We start from the raw sequence: 25,107 nt of genomic DNA on the forward strand, positions 1-25,107 counted from the left end.
TCTCCCAATTCCTTCAGGCCCACGCTAGCAAGATCTTGCAGCCTCTATAAGGAACAGCACCTTTTCTCCTTGGTCAGGCTCAGAGCATCCCCAGCTAGGTTATGGGCAACTGAACAACGTTATAGACTCAGTGTTGAGGAGAAGAGGTGGAAAATGTGCAGTCGAGGCCTCCCTCCTCTGTTTACTATTGGAGGGGGAGATGAGCAGGGAAGACTCTTATTGGAGAGGGCTAGGTCCCAAGTACAGGCTCAGAAGAGTCAGAGGAATCCAGAGGGTCAAAACCTCAGGGATGCATCCACATAGTATCATTTGTTGAATTAAGGTCCTTTGTTTTCCCCATCAGGACCCTTCTCTTAGCATAACAAACCTATTTGATTAGTTAATCTTTGACATTCAGCCACTGTGCTTAAAAAGTCCTATTTCACTTTTTCTTCCTTGCCTTCTTCTTCCTTCCTACACACTAACTATAAGACTTCTTTTTTATGCACCCAAGAAGTTGATGACTTTTTTTTTTTTTTTTTGAGGTTGATGACTTTCATAACTGACTTTAATTTACCTATCTGTCATCATCAGGACATGGAGAGCATCTGTGGTGCTCAGCAATGGCTACCCAAGCCCATTACATTTCCAACCACTGTTTTCTCCATATGTGGTTGAATTGATAAAAGTAAACTGCCCCCTTGTCTAAGGTGCCATCTCTATTCACCCTCCTACCAGTAAGAGTGATGCAACCCCAAAACTGAATCTTATCACTTCCTTTCTCAAATTGCTTGCCATGCTGAGTTTGCAAGTTGAGTTCCCTGGAAGCTGGTGCAGAGACATAGTTTGGTGTGCAAAACATTAATTCAAGATCGTCTTCTGAACGAAAGGGGGAGGAAGCAGGATTGGACAGAGAAGGTCCAACTATGGTGCCAGTTGGCTTGACAGCGTTGGCTAGTCTCCAGGCACCTCTGGTGTGGGAACTTCTCACCAGAGACCAGGCATTATTTCTCTTAGTCACTGGGTTTGAAGTTCCCATGGAAAGATATGACCTCATGCCTTGAGACATAGCTTTCATCTTCCAAGTGAGAGCCTGAAGGAGCTGATAGCTGGAGGCTGCTAACTCTGTGCTTCATGTCTGTCCTTGAAGGAGGACCTGGGGAAATCCACATCTTGAAAATCCCACTTATAAAACTATACTGCAACTGCCCAAATCAGGGAACTAAAAGAGAGAACATTCTAACCTCTTAAATCACTCTATATTCAAATTTTACCACTAGTTCCATTAACTTCCTTTATAGCATTTTTTCCTAGTCCAAATTCCAACCTAGGATTGTATATTGTACTTAAATGTCATGTGCTGGGTTTTTATTCCCCTTTAGATCTGCAAGAGTTTCTCAGTTTTTCTTTGTCTTCTCTGATATTTGTATTTTTTCATGGATATAGGTCCATTGTTTCATACACTGACCCTTAATTTGGGTTTGATAGATACCTCCATAGGATTAAGATATGCACTTTTATAAGAAATATTACAGAAATTATTATGTGCCCCATTAAATCTTATATATTGTCTTATTTTTCAAAAACAAAACAAAACAAAACAAAACACATATACTCTTATTTTCCCTCAAAACAAAGCACAGAAGTATAATTTTCTTCATTGCACAGATAAAGAGACCAAAGTACAGAGATGTTAAATAATCTAACAGTCCATGCTGAAGCAGCAATAGAATCCAGTTTAACCATTTAAATCCTATCTTCTTTATAGTACTTCCCACTTCAGAAAACTATACCAAAGAGTTACCTTCAAACTTTCCTGTCTATCGGAAGCAGCCAGGGAGTTGACTAAAAATACGTATGTCCGACCTGTACTCCAAACTGCTCAAATTATAAACTTCAGACTCTAAAGAAAGGCACCTATATTTTTAGCAGGTACCACACCATCCTGATTCTGATACACCAAAAGTCTGAGCTCTACAAACACAGACAACTATCTCAGTGATGGACAAGGTACATTTTCTTTGGCTTTGGGTAGTGAGCCTTAACTCACACCATTATTGTCCTTGTGTTATCACATTTCTACAAGCCTGGCTTCTTCCATCTTCAGACTTAACTCTAACTGCCAGACTCAGTGTTTGAAGAAAGTAAAAGAGCACAAACTGTTTAAATCTTGGCCCTGGCAGGCTCCTTAACTCCTCTGAACCTGTTTCCCTCCCTTCCTTCCTTCCTTCCTTCTTACCTACCTACCTACCTTTTTAAAGATTTATTTATTTATTTTAGAAAGAGAAAGGGATGAGGGGCAGATGAAGAGAGAGAGAGAGAGACTCTCCAGCAGACTCCATGCTGAGCATAGAGCCCAGTGCGGGGACAGATCTCAGGACCCTGAGATCATGACCATAGCTGAAACCAAGAATCAGATGCTTTATCGACAGAGCCACCCAGGTGCCCGCGAACCTGTTTCTTTATTGAATGGCTGAGGTTAATGATACCTCTTCTGTGGAGTTTAGAATAGGTTACAGAGTGGCAATCATTAGGCAAATAATAAACACAAGCAAGTTTTATTCTTGTTTTACAATGTTTTCTCCAGGTTTTACATTTGACTCTGAGTGCAAAGAACCCGGTCTTACCCCTGCTTTCTGCCACCATCAGCCATGTTCACACTCAGCCCTCCACCCTGTTGAAGTTTCCCTGATACTGCACACACTCCAACTCTATTTCTGCCCAACTGCATCCCTATCAAGCCACATGTTTAAAACTACAGAGAATCAATTCATTTTTCTTTATGGGATTAATATTCTTTCTCTTAGAGAAGTGATTGATTTTCCCACCACCTGCTTCTGAATAAAAATATAAGAAATGCCTTGACATCTGTCTAAGTCCCAATAGGGCTGTTCTAAGAAAAGTATCATAGACTATGTAGCTTAATAAAAATTTATTTCTCACAGTTCTGGGAATTGGCAAAGATCAAGGCACCTACAAATTTGGTGTCTTATAGAAGGCTGTAATTTTGCACGTGGTAGAAGGAGCTAGAGAACCTTGTGGGATTGCTTTGTGTTTTTTTTGTTTTTGTTTTTGTTTCTTTTTTAAGATTTTATTTATGTATTTATTTATTTGAGAGAGAGAGTGCAGGGTGGAGCAGAGGGAGAAGAATAAAGCAGATGCTGTGTTGAGCTCAGAGCCCTCTGCAGGGCTTGATCTCACAACTGTGAGATTTTGATCCAAGCTGAAATCAAGAGTTAGATGCTTAACTGACTGAACCACCCAAGTGTCCCAGATCTCTTTTATAAGAGCACTGATTTTATTCATGGGAGCTCCATTCTCATGACCTAACCACTCCCCGAAGGGCCCACCTTCAAGTACCATCTCATGGGGGTTAGGTTTCAACATAGCTAACATAGTTAGCGAACATACAGTGTAATCCTGGTTTCAGGAGTAGAATTCAGTGATTCATCACTTACATACAACACCCCAGTGTTTATCGCAAGGGCCTTCTTAACGCCCATCACCCATTTAACCCATTCCTCCACCACCCTCCATCAACTTTCAGTTTGTTCTGTATCCTTAAGGGTCTCTTATCTCTTATCTCATCTCTCAGATGGATGTAGGGGAAGGGAATAGAAAAATATTTTGTATTTACATGTTCTTCTGCTTTCTAGTGATAAGAACTCAAATGTTTCTATTTCCTTCCATTTTTTTGATAGTTTGAGATATATAACCTTGAAAGGTCTTTAGAAACCTCTTTCTAATATTTCCTGTACATGGTTCTAGTGTAACTTATACCACCATTCTTTATTACTGGATGTGTAAGATTTATAGTAATTTTATGAATAAATTTTTATGCATTTGATTATTTTCCTCAACAGTTTTTTTTTTTCAATTCCCCCCTAAGTATTACCTTTAATGTGTTCCAGAGACCATTATGATGTGATTTATTTGTTTGTTTATTTATTTTTAAGATTGTATTTATTTATTTGTCAGAGAGAAAGTGAGAGCCTAAGACAGTTGAGAGACAGAGGGGGAGAAGCAGACTCCCCACTGAGCAGGGATCCCGACACGGGGCTCGATCCCAGGACCCCAGGATCAAGACCTGAGTAGAAGGCAGCAGTTTAACAGACTGAGCCACTCAGGCGCCCCTATGGTGTGATTTAAAAGCAGAAAGGAAAGACAGAGGAAGACAGGAAGCAAGCTTGGGAGGTTAAATCTGATCTTAGTGAGTTGTTTCCGGGGGAAGGCTAGGTTTTAGGACTGTTCCTCTACCAGCCCGAAGGGACAGCTTCAGGCAGGAATTGATCTGCAAATCTGGTTCTGGAGAGCAGTCTAGCTCAGAGGCAGCAGCACGAGAGGATTCAGCTTCCAGGAGTCAGAATAGAATCCGGAGGAGCACAGTGGACCCCATCAGAGCCTAAAGCCAGAGAAGATAAGAAAATCCCCAAGAGATCCCCTGGATTTGCCCCGGCCCTGGAAATGATGGCCAAGGAAGCACTTTCTCAAGACTGAGTTCATTCACTAAGAACCTCTTTAAGGGAGAGTTTATTCATACAGGAAATGGGATTAATACATGGGATGGTCTCTATGGTTTATTGGAAAGATTCAAATTTGGTAGACTTTTTAAATTTTTTTTTAAATTAATTAATTTATTTGAGAGAGAGGGAGCATTGGGGGAGGGGCATAGAGAGAGAATCTCCAACAGACTCCCTGCTGAGTGCAGAGCCTCATGTGAGGACTCGGTCTCACAATCCTGAGATCATGACCTGAGCCAAAATCAAGAGTCTGATGATTAACTGACTGAGCCACCCAGACACCCCAAAATTTGGTAAACATTTAAATCATCAGCATAGTCCTAGAACATGGTAAGCCTTCAGGAAATACCCATTTATTCCAGGTATAATGTTATTTATTTTTTTTACAACTAATGCTTTTTTCCACAATTCTTCTCATTTTGTAATTATATATTTATTTGTTACCTTTTTCCTTTTTTCTTTTTGTCTCTTGATCAGCCTTTAAGCCCCATTAGGGAAGGAGCATGTCTGTTTTATTCATTAATGTTTTCTTAGTAAATGTTTGTTAAATTGGTATTAAATGAAAATTGGGATTCTCTTACTCACCTCAATGATTTCAGTATAATTGGTTTAAACGCTAGAGCATTTCCCTGCGTCTGAGACTGAAGCTAGCACCTCTGAACACTCACATTTGTTCTCTACTCTGTAGGCTGCTTCTGTTTACCAAACTGCAAAGCTGAAATTCCTCAAAAACCCACTCAGGCCAATAAGGCTGCAAGATTGTTAACTTTTAGGAAGAGATTTCACAACAGCATCTTCAGACCCTCTATCTCTTGGCCCAAACACCTTTCTTTACTCTCCTTCTCCTCAGGGACAGAGAACTGTTTTCTTCTCTAAGCATAAAGTTTTGCTTGCCTTTCTGGAGTCTGTTTTGATGTCCTAGGGTCATAATTTGCATTTTATTTTATTTTTATTTTTTTAAATTTAATTTTATTTTTTCAGTGTTCCAAGATTCATTGTTTATGCACCACACCCAGTGCTCCATGCAATACGTGCCCTCCTTACTACCCATTTTAAATTCCCAAAGAGATTATTCTTTCTGCAAAATGAGCAGGAATGAGAAATGGGGAAGAAATGAACATGCAGGCCCCTTGCCTCGAGAGAATAGCAAGGGTGCCATGGAGTGACACACCAGTGAGTCTCTAAGGTAACAAGCACAGTGTTGATGGGGAAGGGCACAAGCGCAGAATAGACATTCAGGATATCTGAGGGCAAAGGGTGAAGCCAAGTACTTCCTAGATCCCTTGGCATAATCACTCAGCACTTCAGCTCCACGGGAAATAAAAGCCCATGGGAAAGGTCTTGATGGATATTTGTGAAATCAAAGCTATAGTCTTTCTACTTTCGAGCCAAAAGAAAGGACTTAAACACGATTAGCTTCTGGGGAATGATCCCTGGAGCAACAGCAGTGTGATTATTTGCATTTTCTCTTTGTCTTGGTAGTCATAAGTCTGGGAAATAAAATGTATATTTTGTTGAATTTGTAATTTTACTGTTCTTCTTTAAGCTTTGTGTGCAATAAAATATGTACTTGCAGCATGGCCATAGTACAATGGTCTGGAAATTTGCCACCACTTTGCCATTAATTAATGCTTTGGTCACTTAAGTTGGCTCAAGATAGATGCTCCATAATGTCAGGTGAACGAACAAGTACGAATGAAGGCGGCAGGTGCTGACTCATCAGAGCTCTATTCGTTATAATAATATTTGACCTATGACGTTGTAATCGATACAAAATCCTACGGGCACCGTATATAGATCTCATCTCTTCTTGAATTAATGTTATAAAACAGGGGCTAGAAAGTTTTATTTATGCATACCACTAATTCAAAGGCAAAACAAGTCCACTGAAGGGAGAAATGACAAAGCAACTTGTTATAGCTAGTTTTTAAAGAGACATTTGGAGTTTCCTACTCACTTGCTTTTTAAAAATAATATAATTTAACAGACACCTATTGATCATCTGCTGCAAGCTTGAAACTGCAGCAAGACAAATGGAAATAGCTAAAGCAGACACATTGATATCAGAAATTCAACTATGGTTTAATAAATAAATATATACATATTATATATATGCATAACATATACATATTATATATATCAATAATGCATGATATATGTAATGTGTATATGTGATATATGACATGTGTGTTACATATATGTACATATAATGTATGTGAATAAGGTATAATATATTATTATGTATTATATATAATGTATACATAACATATGTGTATAATATGTATATATTATTATATATTGCACATATAATATATAGAGTATGCATATTATGTTTGTACGGTATATATACATATATAAAATATGTATACATGTATATTATATAATAAACATATACATTACAAACACATATAATAGATGAAGGGATCAACGACTAGGTAAGAACATTCTTAAGTTTTTGATAATTCTTATTTATAGAAGGGAACACTTTCAAATTATTAACAAAATCTAACATAAATTTGTAATTTTCTGCAGGTTTCTCTGACTTACCTTATATTCCAGGAATTATGAGCTACCTGACCAGATCTAGACTTTATACCTCTATGCAGTCAATCCCACACTGCCATTTAACTCACCATAGTTACAGATCACTCTACTGGATTTATACAAATACAGATCCAGAATTCTATCTACTTTTCACATAGTTTCAAAACATTAGTGTACCTTTATTTTTTCTTGCCATATTCTGAGCTCTTTTAAATGAGGAACAGGATCTTGTTTGGTCCACACCAACAAGCACTCATTAGATTGATGGACCAAAAGCACAGGCTGGTTAAAATTTGATGAGTGTTTGAGAGCATATATGTGACTTCACACTTATGCACTTCTCTGTAGATAATACTATACATGCATCTGCTTTATATAGCTAGTAAAAATTCAATATTTATTTTAAAATAACATTACAGAGACTAGTTTTATGTACTAGAAGAGCATTAAGATGTTGAATTTGGATATGAGGAGTCAAAACCTTCCACTTAATGATTCCATCCCACAAATCTTCCAGAAGAGATTTCACAAAGGACAAAATAATATCTGGGATCTGGGTAAGTGCCAATAGTTCTCACTATAAAGGGTCTCTGTCACTCCATGGGTTGTCCAGTTTGTTGGCATAGAATTTTTCATAATATTCTCTTATAATCCTTTGTATTTCATGGTATCAGTTTAGATTTTTCTTGTTTGTTGAGGTAGGCTTGTATTGTGAGAAACTTCTACCACAGAACTGTTCTTGCTGCATCCCAAAGATTTTGAACCATTGTGTTTTCATTTTCATTTGTCTCCATGTACTTTTCAATTTCCTCTTTGATTTCTTGGCTGACCCATTCATTGTTTAGTAGCATATCATTTAACCTCCATGTATTTATGTTCTTTCCCGATTTTTTTCTTGTAGTTAGTTTATGGTCAGAAAAGATGCATGACATAACTTTGATCATTTTGAATTTGTTGAGACTTGTTTTGTGGTCAGTACATGAATTATTCTGGAGAATGTCCCATATGACCTTGAAAATAATGTGTGTTCTGCTGTTTTAGGATGGAAAGTTCTGAATATATCTGTGAGATCCATCTGTTCTAGCGTGTCATTCAAAGTCACTGTTTCCTTGTGGACTTTCTGTTTGGATGATCTATCCATCAATGTAAGTGGGGTGCTAAAGTCCCTTACTACTACTGCATTATTATCCATTGCTTCCTTTATGTTTGTTATTAGCTGCTTTATGTATTTGACTGCTCCCATGTTAGGTGCATAAATATTTGGAATTGTTATATCTTCTTGTTGAATTGTTTCTTTTATGATTATATTGTGTCCTTCTTTTTCTCTTGTCACCGTCTTTGTTTTAAACTCTAGTTTGAGTTAATTGAGTCCAATAAGGATTGCTACTCCAGCTTTCTTTTCAAATCCATTTTACATGATAAGCGCTTTTCCATTCCTTCATTTTCAATCTGTATGTGTCTGTAGGTCAAATGAGTCTCCTGTATACAGCATATAGATAAAAAAGGTTTGCTTTTTTTTTTTATCAATTCCTTCATCCTATGTCTTTTGATTGAGCAGTTAGTCCATTTACAATCAAAATAATTATTGATAAGTATATACTTATTGCCATTTTGTTACTTTTTATGAGGTTTTTTAAGTTTGTTGTTTTTTGTTTTTTTTTCCCCCAGAGCAAGTGATTTAATTATTTAATTAGCGTAAGAGAAAAGCATTTACACAAAGATCCAGACACACACTCTGTCATCAAAAAATGTCTCTGAAATGGTAAAACACATATTAAAGAACTGGGGGAAAAGGACAATGTTGTATAAACTAGTATGAGTGCAAATTAATTCTTACATGTCCGTGATAAATGGAAACATAAAGTATGAAAATAATTTAATTATAAAAATCCACAAAATTGATGTTTGCTATAGAATACTTTATATATATATCTTGTGAAGTTACTGAAAGTTTAAATTTTCTATTGCTTCAAACTAAAGAGTAATCTGTTTGATCTTATTTTAATATTTATATAATTAAAATGCATCTATTTCCTTCATTACTTTTCAAATGCTCATTAAATGATTTTTTTAATTTTTTTTTATTTTTTCAGCGTAACAGTATTCATTATTTTTGCACCACACCCAGTGCTCCATGCAATCCATGCCCTCTCCAATACCCACCACCTGGATCCCCCAACCTCCCACCCCCTGCCCTTTCAAAACCCTCAAATTGTTTTTCAGAGTCCATAGTCTCTCATGGTTTACCTCCCCTTCCAATTTCCCTCAACTCCCTTCTCCTCTCCATCTCCCCTTGTCCTCCATGCTATTTGTTATGTTCCACAAATAAGTGAAACCATATGATAATTGACTCTCTCTGCTTGACTTATTTCACTCAGCATAATCTCTTCCAGTCCCATCCATGTTGATACAAAAGTTGGGTATTCATCCTTTCTGATGGAGGCATAATACTCCATAGTGTATATGGAGCACATCTTCCTTATCCATTCGTCTATTGAAGGGCATCTTGGTTCTTTCCAGTTTGGTGACCATGACCATTGCTGCTATAAACATTGGGGTAGAGATGGCCCTTCTTTTAACTACATCTGTATCTTTGGGCTAAATACCCAGTCAATGGCAGGGTCATAGGGAAGCTCTATTTTTAATTTTTTGAGGAATCTCCACAGTGTTCTCCAAAGTGACTGCACCAACTTGCATTCTATATATATAGATATATATATATCTGCACAACAGTGTAAGAGGGTTCCCCTTTCTCCACATCCTCTCCAACACATGTTGTTTCCTGTCTTGCTAATTTTGGCCATTCTAACTGGTGTAAGGTGGTATCCCTGCATATTCTCAGATCACAATGCTTTGAAACTGGAGCTCAATCACAAGGAAAAGTTCCAAAGGAGCTCAAACACCTGGAAGCTAATGGCCACCTTGCTTAAGAATGCTTGGATCAACCAGGAGATCAAAGAAAAACTGAAACAATTCATGAAAACCAATGAAGACACTTCGGTCTAAAACCTATGGGATACAGCAAAGGCTGTCCTAAGGGGGAAATACATAGCCATCCAAGCCTCCCTCAAAAAAATTGAAAAATCCAGAATACACCAGCTGTCTCTACACCTTAAAGAACTGGAGAATCAACAGCAAATCAAACCAACTCCACACATAAGAAGGGAAATAATCAAGATTAGAGCAGAGACCAATGAGGTAGAAACCAGAGATACGTAGAACGTATCAATGAAACTAGAAGCTGGTTTTTTGAAAGAATCAATAAGATTGATAAACCATTGGCCACACTAATCCAAAAGAAAAGAGAAAAATCCCAAATTAATAAAATTATGAATGAAAAGGGAGAGATCACAACTAACACCAAGGAAGTAGAAACAATCATCAGAAGTTATTATCAACAGTTATATACCAATAAGCTAAGCAACCTAGATGAAATGGATGCATTCCTGGAAAACTATAAACTCCCAAAATTGAACCAGGAAGAAATTGACAACCTGAATAGACCGATATCTAGTAATGAGATTGAAGCAGTGATCAAAAACCTCCCAAAAAACAAGAGTCCAGGACCTGATGGATTCCCTGGGGAATTCTATCAAACTTTCAAAGAAGAAATAACACCTATTCTCCTGAAGCTGTTTCAAAAAATTGAAGCAGAAGGACAACTTCCAGACTCTTTCTATGAAGCCAGCATTACCCTGATCCCCAAACCAGGCAAAGACCCTACCAAAAAGGAGAATTTCAGACCAATATCACTGATGAATATGGATGCTAAGATTCTAAACAAGATCCTAGCAAACAGAATCCAACAGCACATTAAAAAGATTATCCACCATGACCAGGTGGGATTCATCCCTGGGATACAAGGATGGTTCAACATTCACAAATCAATCAATGTGATAGAAAAAATCAATAAGAGAAGAGAGAAGAACCACATGTTTTTTTGTTTTTATTTTTGTTTTTGTTTTTATAGTTCTCTCTTCCTTTCCTCTGTTGCTCTCCTCTGTCTTGGTTTTCTGGCTTTCTTTAGTTATACACTTGGATTCCTTGCTCTTTATCTTTTGCATATTTGTTACTGGTTTTGTTTTTTGTTTTTTTTGTTTTTGTTTTTGTTTTTGTTTTGCATGAGAACACAGATGTTTATTGTATTATTCTTTATATTCCAGATATACATTTAAGTATATTCTTTAGTATGCATGAAACATATCGTTATGATTTGTGGCTGCCATTAAGTTTGTATATGGCATCTTCTGCATATAGCAATCTGCATTAAGTTGATGGTCACTTAACTTTGAACCCATTCCTTGTTCTTCTCCCCAGCAGCATTTTAGGTATATGGTTTCATAGTTTGCATCCTTTTATTTTGTGAATCCTTGACTGACATTTTGGATATGCTTAACTTTACTGCTTTGGGGCCTCCTACTTTTCTTACCCTTAATATTGGCCTTTCTTTTCCACTGAAGGAATCCCCTTTGATATTTTTTGTAGGACTGTTTTAACGGTGACAAAGTCCTTTAAATTTGTTTGTCTGGTAAACTATCTATCCTTCTGTTCTAAATGATGGTCTTGCTAGATAGAGTATTCTTGGTTGCAGGTTTTTTCCTTAAAGCACTTTGAATATATCATACCACTTTCTTCTGGCCTGCAAAGTTTCTGCTGAAAAGTCAGCTAATAACCAATAGCCAAAAGGGTTTCCCTTGTCTGTAATTGTTTTTTCTTTTGCTTTTAAAACTCTCTATTTGTCACATGTTTCCACTTTAATTACTATGTGTCTTGGTAGAAACCTCCTAGGGTTGATTTTGCTGGGAGAGTTCTGTGCTTCCTGGATATGGATTTCTGTTTCTTTCCCCAGATTCAGAAATTTTTTCAGCTTTATTTCTTCAAAAAAAATTCTGCTCCCTTTTCTCTTTCTCCTCCTCCCAGGATCCCTTTAATGAAATGTTATTATGCTTGATGATGTCACTTTTTTCATTTCTTATGATTTTTTCCTTCTCTCCTGTTCAGCTTGATTGCTTTCCCTTACTCCTTCCTTGAGGTCACTGATCCTTTCTTCTGCTTCATTTAGTCTACTGTTTATTCTACTGAGTGTACATTTAATTTCAGTTATTAAGTACTTCATCTCAAGTCTAGTGAGTATCTTTATGACTATTATTTAAATTCTCTATCAGGCATATTACTTATCTCCATTTTTTTTAACTTCTTGCTGTGATTTTGTCCTATTGTTCCAGCCCACTTATTGTAAATATTATCTCTATGGTGACATCAGAGGTACAGAGTTGCATAAACTGAATCTGTTTTTAGCTTTCCTTTCATCTTCCATTAATTTGTTTATTTCTATTTATGCAAAACTGCACTCTCTTTACTTAATATAATTTCCTAAGTCTTGAGGATACCTTAATTTTATTCAACAGAGTTCATGCTATTCTTTTCCAGTTATATATTTACACTGTTTGCAAACAGTATCCAAATATGTTTACAAATCACCTACTACATGCCAGTAACTATTATAAGCACATGGGCCATATCGTGCAACAAAACAGACAAAATTTTCCATTCCTGATGCTCTTATGTTCTAAAGTGTATGGAAGAACAGGCAACAACAGTACATTGCTAGTGCCCATGATAGTAATAATACAAAAAAATAAGATGCATTCTAGAAAATATTAGAAGGTAAAGAAGGTTACAAAAACTATAGGTAAGAGAATGTGGGATAAAGATGGTCTGGTGGGTAGGGTTTAAATTCATAGTAATTCAAACTTCCTATGAGTATTTTAATTAGCTTGCCTGATTCTTGAAACTACTAGCATTTTAATAAAAATGGGATTGATATTTTTATATCAAAGGAAAAGATATTTTAACACAATTACACAGCTAATCTAAAACCTTGCTTTATTCATCTTTTATTTGAGATTTTGTTTGTTTTATTTTGTTTTGCTTTTAATGGCTATCACTTAAGTATTAGAATTTTCCCTGTGGAGGTGTTACCTGTCTCATTCCTGGGTACTTGGTGTGTGTTTTGTTTTGTTTTGTTTTTTTTAGAAATTTTAGTTTATAATTTTTTTTGTTGTTAATTATTGCTGGTATATGAAAAGATACTTGATTTTTATCATATCTCAATCTTGTTAAACTCTAACAATGACATAAATATGTTTATCTTAAAAATCTGTGTAAAGGGGCACCTGGGTGGCTCAGTGGGTTAAAGCCTCTGCCTTCAGCTCAGGTCATGATCTCAGGGTCCTGAGATCGAGCCCCGCATCGGGCTCTCTGCTCAGCAGGGAGCCTGCTTCCCCCTCTCTCTCTGCCTGCCTCTCTGCCTACTTGTGATCTCTCTCTGTCAAATAAATAAATAAAATCTTTAGAGAAAATCTGTGTAAAAATATGATCTTTCTTACATTTCTTTCAAATCATTTTTGATATCATTCATTCATGCTTTACCATCGTGTCTTAAACCTTCTACACTGAATTAAAAGACAGTTGTGAGAACACACACCTTTTCTTATTTCTAAAACTTTAAAAAGATTTCAACATTTCATATTTAAATATAATGATTACTATACTTTTTTTAAGATTTAGATTTTAAAAATTGCATTCTGTATTAGTGTTCTCTAGAAGAACAGAACAAATTACATATATATAGTATGAGCATGTGTGTGTGTGTATATATATTAACTAAAACAATGTATGTATATAGTGTATACATATTGCATGAGTCTGTGTGTGTGTGTGTGTGTGAAGGAGAAAGAGAGATTAAAAAAAAAAAAAAAACAAGCAAACAACAACTAGCTCATACAATTGTGAACACTGGCAAGTCTGATACCTGTAGAGCAAGCCAGCAGATTGAAGACCCAGGAAAGAGTTGACGTTTAGTTCAAATCTAAAGGCAGAAACGCAAGCAGAATTTTTTTCCATGGGGAGAATCTCAGTCTTACTCTCTAATTTTTATTATTGTAATTTTTATTATGTTCTGTTAGTCACCACACAATACATCATTAGTTTTTTTGTTTGTTTGTTTGTTTGTTTGTTTTTTGGTTTTTGTTTTTAATGGAGTTATGTTAGTCACCATACAGGACATCATTAGTTTTTGATGTAGTGTTCCATGATTCATTGTTCGCATATAATACCCAGTGCTCCAAGCAATCGTGCCCTCCTTAATACCTATCACCAGGCTCAACCATCCCCCCCTTTTAAAACTCTCCACCTGTGTCCCCAAGTCCATAGTCTCTCATGGTTCTCCTCTCCCTCTGATTTACCCCCTTCACTTTTCTTTTCCTTCTTCTAATGTCCTCCATGCTACTCTTATGTTCCACAAATAAGTGAAACAATATGATAATAGCATTTCTCTGTTTCACGTATTTCATTTAGCATAATCTCCTCCAGTCCCATCTGTGTTAATGCAAATGTTGGGTGTTCATCCTTTCTGATAGCTGAATCATATTCCATTGTATATATGGACCACATCTTCTGTTCAGTCTTACTCTCTTAAGACCTATAACTGATTAGATAATGCCCAGCCACATTATGGAGGGTAATCTGTTTTACTCAAAGTTAGCTTATTTAATTTACATTCAATTACATCTAAAAAATATACCCTCACAGCAACATGTAGGGTGCTATTTGATCAAACCACTGCATAGTCTGGCAATAGCCTCACCAAGCTGACACATAAAATGAATCATCATTCTTCATTCCAAATCAACTAAATATATGTATTTCTTTAACAACTGACAATCAATTTATTAAAAAGTTTGATTTAGGGGTGCCTGGGTGGCTCAGTGTGTTAAAGCCTCTGCCTTCAGCTCATGTCATGATCCCGGGGTCCTGGGATTGAGCCCCACATTGGGCTCTCTGCTCAGTGGGGAGCCTGCTTCCTCCTCTCTCTCTCTCTGCCTGCCTCTCTGTCTACTTGTGATCTCTGTCTGTCAAATGGATTAATAAAATCTTAAAAAAAAAAAAAGTTTGATTTAAGCACCACAAAAGTGACTTCAACCTCAACTCCTAACTCAATATGGAGGGAGACATCTGCTTAAGGGTCTTAGAAGCATGGGGCAATCAATGATTCACTTGTTGGTCCTGATATGAAAACAATCCCCAGTTTTAGGACCCTACCTCGGGGAGTTTTTCTTGTTTGATTCTCAGAGTCTTGGTGGGCATCCAAACTGGTCTTTTCTCTTTGGAGATTTCTTTCCTTTTTGCTCCTGAAGGTAAGTCAGCCCATACTTTCTCCAAAGATTTTATGTCATGGCTGGTTAGAGTAATTCTGATTCTGTGAATAACCACCTCTGGTGTCTTTCTGGTATCTTTAAAAGCCATATCTGTGCTGAGGTTTCCTGGTCAACTTGTTCCACAAGGAGAATGAACATCAGTGAGGCAGGAGAAGGAGTGGACTGACCTGACCAGAGGTCCACTGTAGCTAAGAGTGTCTTCCTCTGGGAGACTAAGTGTATTCAATAAGAATGAACTTCATTCAAAGTTTTTTCTGCATCTATTCAGATAAAATTATGTTTGTTCATTTTAATCCAAATATATGGTAAATTCTATTCAGAGATTTTTCTAATGCTAAATCTAATTTGGATTCCAGAATAAACCCACATTTTTAATTAAATCAATATATCAGTAGATGGATACATAGATTGACTTGCCAACATTCTGTTTTGGACTACTCTTTCTAAGTTAATGTGTAACATTGGGCAGCAGATTTTCATTTCTTGTCTTGTTCTTATAGGTTTCAGTATAAAGGTAATGTATAAAACTCATAAATCTCAAAATGAGATAAGAAATGTTCTTAGTTTTTCTATTCTTTCAAAATGCATTTGTGCACTCAGAATTATTTCTTGAAAGTTTCATAGGATTTTCTGATAAAGTCATGCATGACAGGAGTTTTCTACCTGGGAAGACTTTTAACTATTCAATCAGTTACTTCAGTTCGTATGGTATCAAGGCTTTATATTAATTCTTGAGTCAGAATGTTAGAACTTCATGGTTTTTTGTTTATGTGTTTGTTTCTTTTTAAGATTTATTTGCTTATTTGAGAGAGAGAGACAGCAGGGGGAAAGGCAGAGGGAAAGGGAGAGGAGCAGACTTCCTGATGATCTCAGAGCCCAATGCAGGGTTCAGTCTTGACACTGAAACTATAACCTGAGCCCAAATCAAGAGTTGGCCACTTATCTGACTAAACTACCCAGTGCCCCACAACTTTATGTTTGTTTTTAAAAACTTTTCATTTCATACAAGTTTTCTAATTTATTGGTTAAGGATTTCTTGATACTGTCATTAAAATATCTTAATTCAATCTGTGACATCTGCAGTTATTAGATTATGACTGGATAAAACTGTTTGCTTCACATTCTTTGATGGGTAGAAAACAGGACAGGGAGTAAATGCTTGGCCTCAAGCATGGTTGCCCTGAAGTTATTATTATTATTTTTTTTTAATTTGAGTACAGTTGACACAAAAAGTTGCATTAGTTTCAGGTATACAGCATTGTGATTCAATGACTCTGTATGTTATGCTGTGATCACTGCCAGCTTAGCCACCATCTGTCACTAAATAGCACTATTAAAATACCACTGACTATATTCCCTACACTGTTCATTTTATTCCCATGACTTCCAGTTATGGAATGAATAAATCCTGCAGTTAATTTTATTCATTCTTTGTTCTGTCCATTTCAGAACCTTCTAGGGAATTAAAGTTGAATTTTCTCCCAACTTACTATTCTCCTCCTTCAGAAGAATTTACTAGTTGGCCATGGGCTTATTTGATAAGCTCAGTGGGGTTTCAAGAACAAACATTAGGGGAACTGTCATAGATGAAGCAATTCCTTCCTCTGAAACTTATTTCAAAGGCAGCTATAACATCTTCTTCTAACATTTTACCCTTTTGGGATTATATTATAAAATGCTCCTGAAGTTTTCTGTAGTGGTGAGAGGGAAAGACAGACATTCATTGAGCCATGTTTCTCTATAGAAGATGAGTGGTCTAACCTCTTCTGAATTTCCTTTAAAACAGCAGAACTTCACACAGGGCACACTTTTCTTATATTCTCTGAACTGGCTTCCATATATTAAGCATGACAGGTCAGAGCTTGCACATCCTTCTAGGAATCAGGTTGAATGCTCACTGGCTGGCTAGGTCAGTATCCTCAATAATAAAATGTTTATGACAGCATGGGACTTTGTCTTCTTTGTTTCTTGCTGTACATAAAGTATCTAAACAGTTGCAGAAACATGGTAAGACACTCAAGAAATAATTTTTGAAGAATGACCGAATGGATGAAAACACTAAAGACATGGCATTTACCTTGTATGGGTCCAGAGATACAGATTTGAGGAATACTGCAGGAAGCCCATTTTTTGTCTCAGATATAAACCTATTCTGTGATCCAGACTTGTTAGTAATACAACAGATATGGATTTTGAATTACTATTGGTCTCAAAAGTATATTCTGAAATGATTCAAAATCTAAAAGAGAGATTGGTACTTTGTATTCTGAAATATCACCAAAAAATTCTAGGCAAGTCATGAAAGTCATAAAAAGGAGATTAATTCATTAGGCCAGAACATGAAGTATGTGCGGGATATAATACAACAAATGAATACTAATTAAAAAAACAAAACAACAACAACAACAACAAACACAAAGCAAAACAACCCCCCCCAAACACAAAAAATGACCTTTCTCAAATATATCAAAACTTTCCCTGATATGGAGACAAATAACCCAGAGATATTAGTGTCGCAATTTATTTAGGTCACAAAGCTATTTGGTATCATATTTGGGACAAGAACTTACTACAACTGACACCTGCCTTATTCTGAATGACTTTTGTAAGATTTAAATATATATTATATATATATATATATATATAGAGAGAGAGAGAGAGAGAGAGAGAGCACCACTATTTTTTACAAGTAACAAATAATATATATATATGTTATTATATATACTTGTAAAAAATAGTGGCTCAAAAGTGCTTCACACTATTCTCAAGAAATGACACATGAGGCTTTATTCACATAATCTATGAAGCAGCATGAACTGTCATGGTGGCAGAAAACTTTCCAAGCACCAGTGCAATTTAAGGATAGAGATTTATGTCATTTGCTTTGCATGAGAACTCTAACTGCCCCATATCTATAGTGTGTAACTTGGGAAATTCACTTTATCTCTCTGAGGCTGTTTTCTCATTTGTAAAATTGTTTTAAGACCACTTACCTTGCATTGGGAATGAGAGGGTTAAAAGTACTTAGGTAAAACATACATGAACCCTGAACTCCCCCAGAGATAACCTGGTAGGTGCAACACCTCTGGATGAGGTCCATGCAAATTCTAAGCAGACATTTGCCTCTGGTTTCCTCTCTGTTTACAACAAGGACTAAAAATTGGAGTATTAAGAAGGAGGGAAATAGAAGGAGCTGGAGAGGACTAGAAAATATTTATATTTTATGCTCTGAGTCAGTATTTTTTCAACTGTTGCCCATCTAGTATCTCCAGCAATCAGAAGTAGTTGGGGTATGATTCAAGATTAATGTTATTTCATTTTCTTTGTATCCTTCAAGCCACCTACATAGAAAACCCTACGGTATGCAGGGAGCACGGAATATTCTAGAGACATGGAAGAGATGGGGGAAGAGATGGAGTTTGAGCCTACCATGTCATAAAATGGAGAAACTTATTTATCATACAATCAATAGAGAGTTAATAAGGGATTTTTAAAGTAAGAAAGTGCAAGATTATGTTTTCATGATCATTCAAAATTAAGGAAAAACATTTTGAATATTTCTATGCTATGGTTGTTGAGCAATGATTTACTTAAGCTACAAAGACAAGAAGCACAAATGCACAGAGACACTGGTGGTAAATGAAGCGCCCTGAGTCCAAGCTTACGTCCTGCATTTATATTATTTGTAGTTATGGCATGCAGGTCTCATTTGCTCAGTTAAACATACAGACCTGTATTGAATTCCACCAAGCAGCAGTTTCTCTTCTTGGCAGTGCAAATTGGAAAATTGGATTTTCCTTTGCATTCTAACCTGCCTCAAAATTTATTTTGTATTTAGACCCTTTATATAATTATTACTATCATCATTATTTAGCAACTTTTGCTAAATCTATTAATGAGAAATGGGTATTTTCCATGTGAGTGCTCTGTTAGGACTATTAGGGATGATTATTGCTGGAAGCACAGTGTAAATGTATGAGTCAGGCTGGTCATTGCATCGTGGTCATGTTTAGAGCTCTGGGCAACCAGGGCAGGGGATGTGGTGGGAATAAAGTACCACAGAGGAAAAGAAGGAAAATCAGATCAAGGCATAGAAGAGCAGAGTATCCAATCCCAGTGTTTGATCAAAGTAGCTGTATCATTTTAGGGGAGAAGAATCTGAGTTTAACTACCACATCTTCAACAGTAACCTTTGGGAGGAAAAAAAAAAAAAGGCATTGTCTCCTAGCTTTCCTCCTCAAAAACTTAATAAACCAGAACAAGATTCTGGAGATAGTGAAATTTCCCCAGCATACAACTCTTCATAACTGTGACTTCTGGAACACTCAGGAGCCAGTTTCATGTACATATGCCAACTTCTAGCACTTTAGGGTCCTTAAATTTATAGAATCAAAGACACTGTACAGGTATTCTAGTCTAGCGGTATAAAAAAGGTAAGCCTCAGTAACTTTAGGGATTCTTGTGTTTTCTTCAAATAATAAAAAAAAAAAACTGATAAGAAAAATAAATCATAGAATAATTCAAGAAGTTGAATCTACCTTTTTTGATGAGTTATTTAGAGAATAAATTATATGAAACTTTACAAATCGGAATGGCAAGAAACCATAACTTCCTAGGTATGTCTCTCACTTTTGCTTGTTTTTAAATGTTATGCTTCTTCAGATTAATGCAGTAAATACTATTTATTAAAACATTTCATGAAAAGAGCAAAATAAAATGTGTTTTAATCAGGTATAACCTATATGAATAAATAAGGGGGTCAAATTGAGCTAATATCACATACAACAAATACATAGTGGATGAGATCTTCAATGAGTAACCTTAACTCTCTGATACAAAAAGGTAATAGCAATATGGGCTAGATGCTCATAAAAATATTTTAAATAAGACTTGAATTCTTTTCTTTTGAGGATGCAGCTAACAATGAAAAAATCTCACTTAGCTAAAACACTCTCTAACAGAACAGAGTTACACAGATGATTTATCAGTAGTTACTCAAAATCAAGTGAACGAACTTACTTTGGAAAGGCAGGGCCTCAGCATTACTATATTTTATAAGTCTAGATAAGGGATCTGGCTAGGAAATGCAACAGAGGTGGCTAGAGCACAGAACTGAAGAAGGTCCTCACTCTCAGGTATCATGCTCACACAACCCTGAGAAAGGCAGTCACCCCAGCACCTCTCTTTCCCCACCCTAGTCCTGGTCCTGCTCTGGAGAAGATGTCAGTCATGCAATGAAAATGTAAATTTTGACTCAAATTTAAAGAGATGCAGAACAAAAGATATGCATCAAAAAGATAAATAAAAATAAATTTTGGATAATGACACATATTCAGATTGCTGAGGTTACAATCACATTATTGAACATTTCATAGTATTAAAGACTCTCTGGCTTGAAAAATACTTACTAGCTTTCCCCAATACTCAGTGTTACATCTTGAACCTATTACTGATCATTCAAATTTGAAATAAAGCCTTGCCTCATTCAAGATTCTGGAGTACTTAATGAAAGCAAATTCTTAAAAGCAAGAACATCCAAAACACAACTTTTGCAACCGCTTGTCTACAAGAAATACACAGAAAAAGGAAAAATAAAAGCTAATTTTAAGGCTTTTAAAGATAGAACTGGGGGCCCTGGGTGTCTCAGTTGGTTAAGTGTCTGACTTCGTCTCAAGTCATGATCTCTTGGGGTCCTTGGATTGAGCCTCTATCAAGGCTCTGCACTCAGCAGGAAGCCTGTTTCTCCCTCTCCCTCTGTCCTTCCCCACAGATGTACACCCTCTGTCTCTCTTTTTCTCTCTCTCTCAAATAAATAAAATCTTTAAATAATAATAATAATAAAATATAGAGCCAAGAGGTATTATGTATAACCCCCAATTAAAGCTTTTAACATCAAAATAGGATCCTTGTGTTTATTCTTTGCTTTTAAAAGAAGTTAATATTTTGACCCAATATTTATGAAATAGGTCTGTTCTAGACAAAAATATGGACATGGATTGTGTCCATCAGCCATCATGCTTGTCCTGGAAACAGTGAGAAGTAGAATGCAAGGCCTCTATCTCCACATACCTACATTGTAGGGATACAGGGAGACTGAACGCAAGTAAATATATTTGCATTTTTATTTCAGTTTGTGAAAAGTGCTATAAAGAGCATAAAGCAGAATAACTTGCTAGAGTATTGGTGAAAAGTCAAACGCCCAGGAAGCTCCTCCATAGGTGTGTCCTTTACAGTGAAAGCTGAGGATGAGGGTGGTTCAGCCACGTGCAAGGCCTGGGAAGTGTGCTCCTGGCAGCATCAGGTCTACAAGGGCCCGGTGTGTCGACACCAATAAGGCTAGGTGCTAGCTGGGGTATCAGTGAGCTGAATGACATTGGAGGTAGGTAAGAAACAATCCATGATATAGTTTGAAGGTATTAAAAGCACTTTAGTTTTTACAGTATTAACCAAATTGGAAAGCCTTTCAAATGTTTTTAGTAGAGAGCAACCTTACCATTTTTTTTTTTTTTTTAGTTGTGTCATTATGGCCAAATAGTCTCAAGAGCCTGTCTCAAGCACCTGTTTCCAAATATTTATTTTAGAAAGAATACCTGAAACAAAGGGGAAAGACAGCAGGAAAGACAAAGAGTCTGGAAACCCACACAGTCTTCCTGGTAAGGGAATGGTGACCAGGGCTGCCAGGGGCCAGATAAGGGAAGGAAGGGGTAGGGGAGAGGGAGGCTTCAGGATTCTTCTGTCTGCAAAAGAGTCTCAGAGAGGTGAGTTCAGTTTCAATAGTCAGACTACAACCAGGTTCCCAACAGCCAGTCTGGATCATTTGTAGGATTCTGAATCACAGAGATCAATCTTTATCCTCTCTCACCATAAAAGTTTGTGTCATAGGTTTCTTAACACTTCATAAGTATTAATTCATGTATCTTATCAATTGTTGCATTTAATACATTGAGAGACCCATGAGAAAACAGCATAAGAGTTTGGAAAGTTTACAGTACTACACACGACTCGGTAGATTTTCATTTGGCTGAGTATAAAGTGATAACTTAAACAAAATACTATGTTTTAGAGATATCTTCTGGTTAAAATCAAGACTCTTTTTCATCTTAGTTCCTAGCTTCTTGGTACATACATGTCTTCCAAAGAATTCTTTGTTTAATCTTGTTCTTATGTTTATGTTCATTTTTATATCCTATGGTCCTTGTAAATCTAGAATGTGTAACAAAATAAAATCATAGTGTCTTTGAATTAGAGGGTGCAGTAGGGATCATGAAACTATCCCACCCTTTATCTCACTGATGAGGGGACTTATGGAAAAACCGTTAAGGAGAACTAAATTTACTAATCTAGAGTCTCTCTCACTAAGCTGGTAAAGAAAAGGGGGAGGGACTCCTTATCAATAAATACAGTGAGTGCATGGAAATTTGCACAGCTTATTAAGAATCATATATCTAAGGAAGGAATAAGTCTTGCAAATACCTTTGCAACTCGTGCTCAACCAAGTGTAGAAGAAAAGATGGAAGATGAGCTCCCAGGAAATGTAAATGTCTTTCCAGGTAGACCAACATTAGAGACAGAGGAGAAAGCAGAATGTAAGGGAAAAAGAATACGGCATCTTGTTTTCTTAATTCCTTTTCTTTTTTAGCCATTACTTAAGTACAATTTGGAAGTTTACATTATAAACACATTCCCATTGTTTCTTGTTTATTGTACACATTTGTGATGATGTTAACATATAATGAAAATGTACATATTTTGTATTCTGTAGCAAATGTTCACTCATTCTTTATTGCGTGTTTTATTGTTCTTACAAAATCCAGAGGTAAAAAGCACTATTTCAGGTGTTGGTATAGATTGTTACCTAGTCTGTGTGTATATTATTTGACATTCCAGAGAAGCTCTGACGCGCTATGAAGCAAACCAGGTAAACAGACTTCCCACTACAGGCTATTTTAATAAGGTTTATTTCTTCATGGGTTACATTTTATACAGCCCAAAGAGAGTGATGCAGAGATGGGATAAAAGGATGGGGTCTTAGCTGAATATTGATTTTTTTTTTTAGAAGCATCAGTCAGCCATTACTATAAAATACCAGTCACTCCCTCACTTTTACACCTTGGCCTAATTCCAAAGCAGTGAATCTAATAGGGCCCCGAGGCCCCTAAATCCCCATGCAGAAATGGTGTTTGTGGTTTCATTTGGTAAGTAAAAATTAAGCTGAAGAAATATGAGATGACAGTGTTTGTTAATTCCTCCAGTAAAACCTCAACAGCTGTATTGTCTTATGCAGAGAATCTGATATTCAATTTGTATGTACAGTTTTCACTGGGACAAGAGGGAAATTGAGGACAATCTAATACAAACATGCTAAAAAGATTTCTTCTGGTGTGTCTTAGAATTTGTAATGGTTCTTAAATATGCCAGTTTACAGAAAGTAAAGACAAAATAATAATAATAAATAACAAGTATCACGTTAGAAGCTCAGATGCCTTTTCCGTCACAGTTATGTCAGGCAGCTAATGATGTCACCGAATAACATGCAAATGGTGTAGTTTTTTTTCAAAGAGAAAACAAACTGAAGAAAGCCAGTAATTTTTTAAAACCGTAATTGCAAATTTGAATCATCTGGGAGACTTAAAAAAAAAAAAAGTATATGATCTTACACCTAAAGCATTGATTAAATTAGTCTGCAGGTGGGGACCGCATGTCTTTTAAAGCTCCCCAAGAGATTTTAATGTATTGTTAAAGGGAGCTATACCGCTGGTATAGAAAACCACAGATAAGACAAGATGTGACTTTGTCTCGCTTTTTAAAGAAAAAAGAAATCAATTAAGGATTTAAACTAATTGGAAACTCCATGTGAATTATTTGATTGATATGGTGGGGAAAATGTTGTGAACTATTTTATGTTAAGTGTTCAAATTGAAAGAAAAAAATGACAAAGAAGAAACAAAATGCCAGGCATTCTTGCATATAGCCTTATGACTTACTTAGCCCTGGGGTGTTCAGTAGATGCCTGGAGTTCTGTAATCATTTCTTTTCTTTTCTTTTTTTTTTTTTTTTTAAGATTTTTTTATTTATTTGACAGACAGAGATCACAAGTAGACAGAGAGGCAGGCAGAGAGAGAGGGAAGCAGGCTCCATGCTAAGCAGAGAGCCCGATGTAGGGCTCGCCGATCCCAGGACCCTGGGATCATGACCCAAGCCGAAGACAGAGGCTTTAACCCATTGAGCCACCCAGGTGCCCCTGTAATCATTTCTTATCAAAATACTTTAATAGGATCACTGAAGATGGGTTCTAGCAATATGGCTCCTACATCACTCTTTTACTGACTAGTTTCAGCTTCAAATCCTATGTCCCTCTATTCCACCCTTTTAAATACCTCAGATGGTTTAATACTTTATAAAAGTGGTAGAATTTATGGCCGAATATATACACAGCTCCAGAATGTGAGGACCCTCTCATGCCAAGGGCAGTGGTTTGGAATGGATCCAGTTGACCCTGGAAGATGAATGGACGTACTTGAGCAAAGGTGAGATCACTTAACACAGGAAACCATGGGAAATATGTATGGGAGAAGAATGGTGGGATAGAGAAGACACATGTGATCTCTTCTCTCCAGGCAAGAGATCATCAGGGCCTGGACTAGGGAGATCAGGTAAGAATATGAAATGGAAGAGGATGTTTAGGATGGATTTTAGAAGAAGAATTATTATAAAGCTTTTTTATTCTTCCCATGGTCACTGTCTTGACTTGTCATGGTGTTTTTTTACTTGCCACTTATTGTCATTGTAAAGAAAGAGAAAATAAAATTTTAAATCATTTAGCATGAATTGTATGTTTATCTTGT

This window comes from Lontra canadensis, unplaced genomic scaffold (assembly GCF_010015895.1).
Source record: "Lontra canadensis isolate GAN:19392208 unplaced genomic scaffold, GSC_riverotter_1.0 scaffold49, whole genome shotgun sequence".
NCBI classification, from domain to species: domain Eukaryota; kingdom Metazoa; phylum Chordata; class Mammalia; order Carnivora; family Mustelidae; genus Lontra; species Lontra canadensis.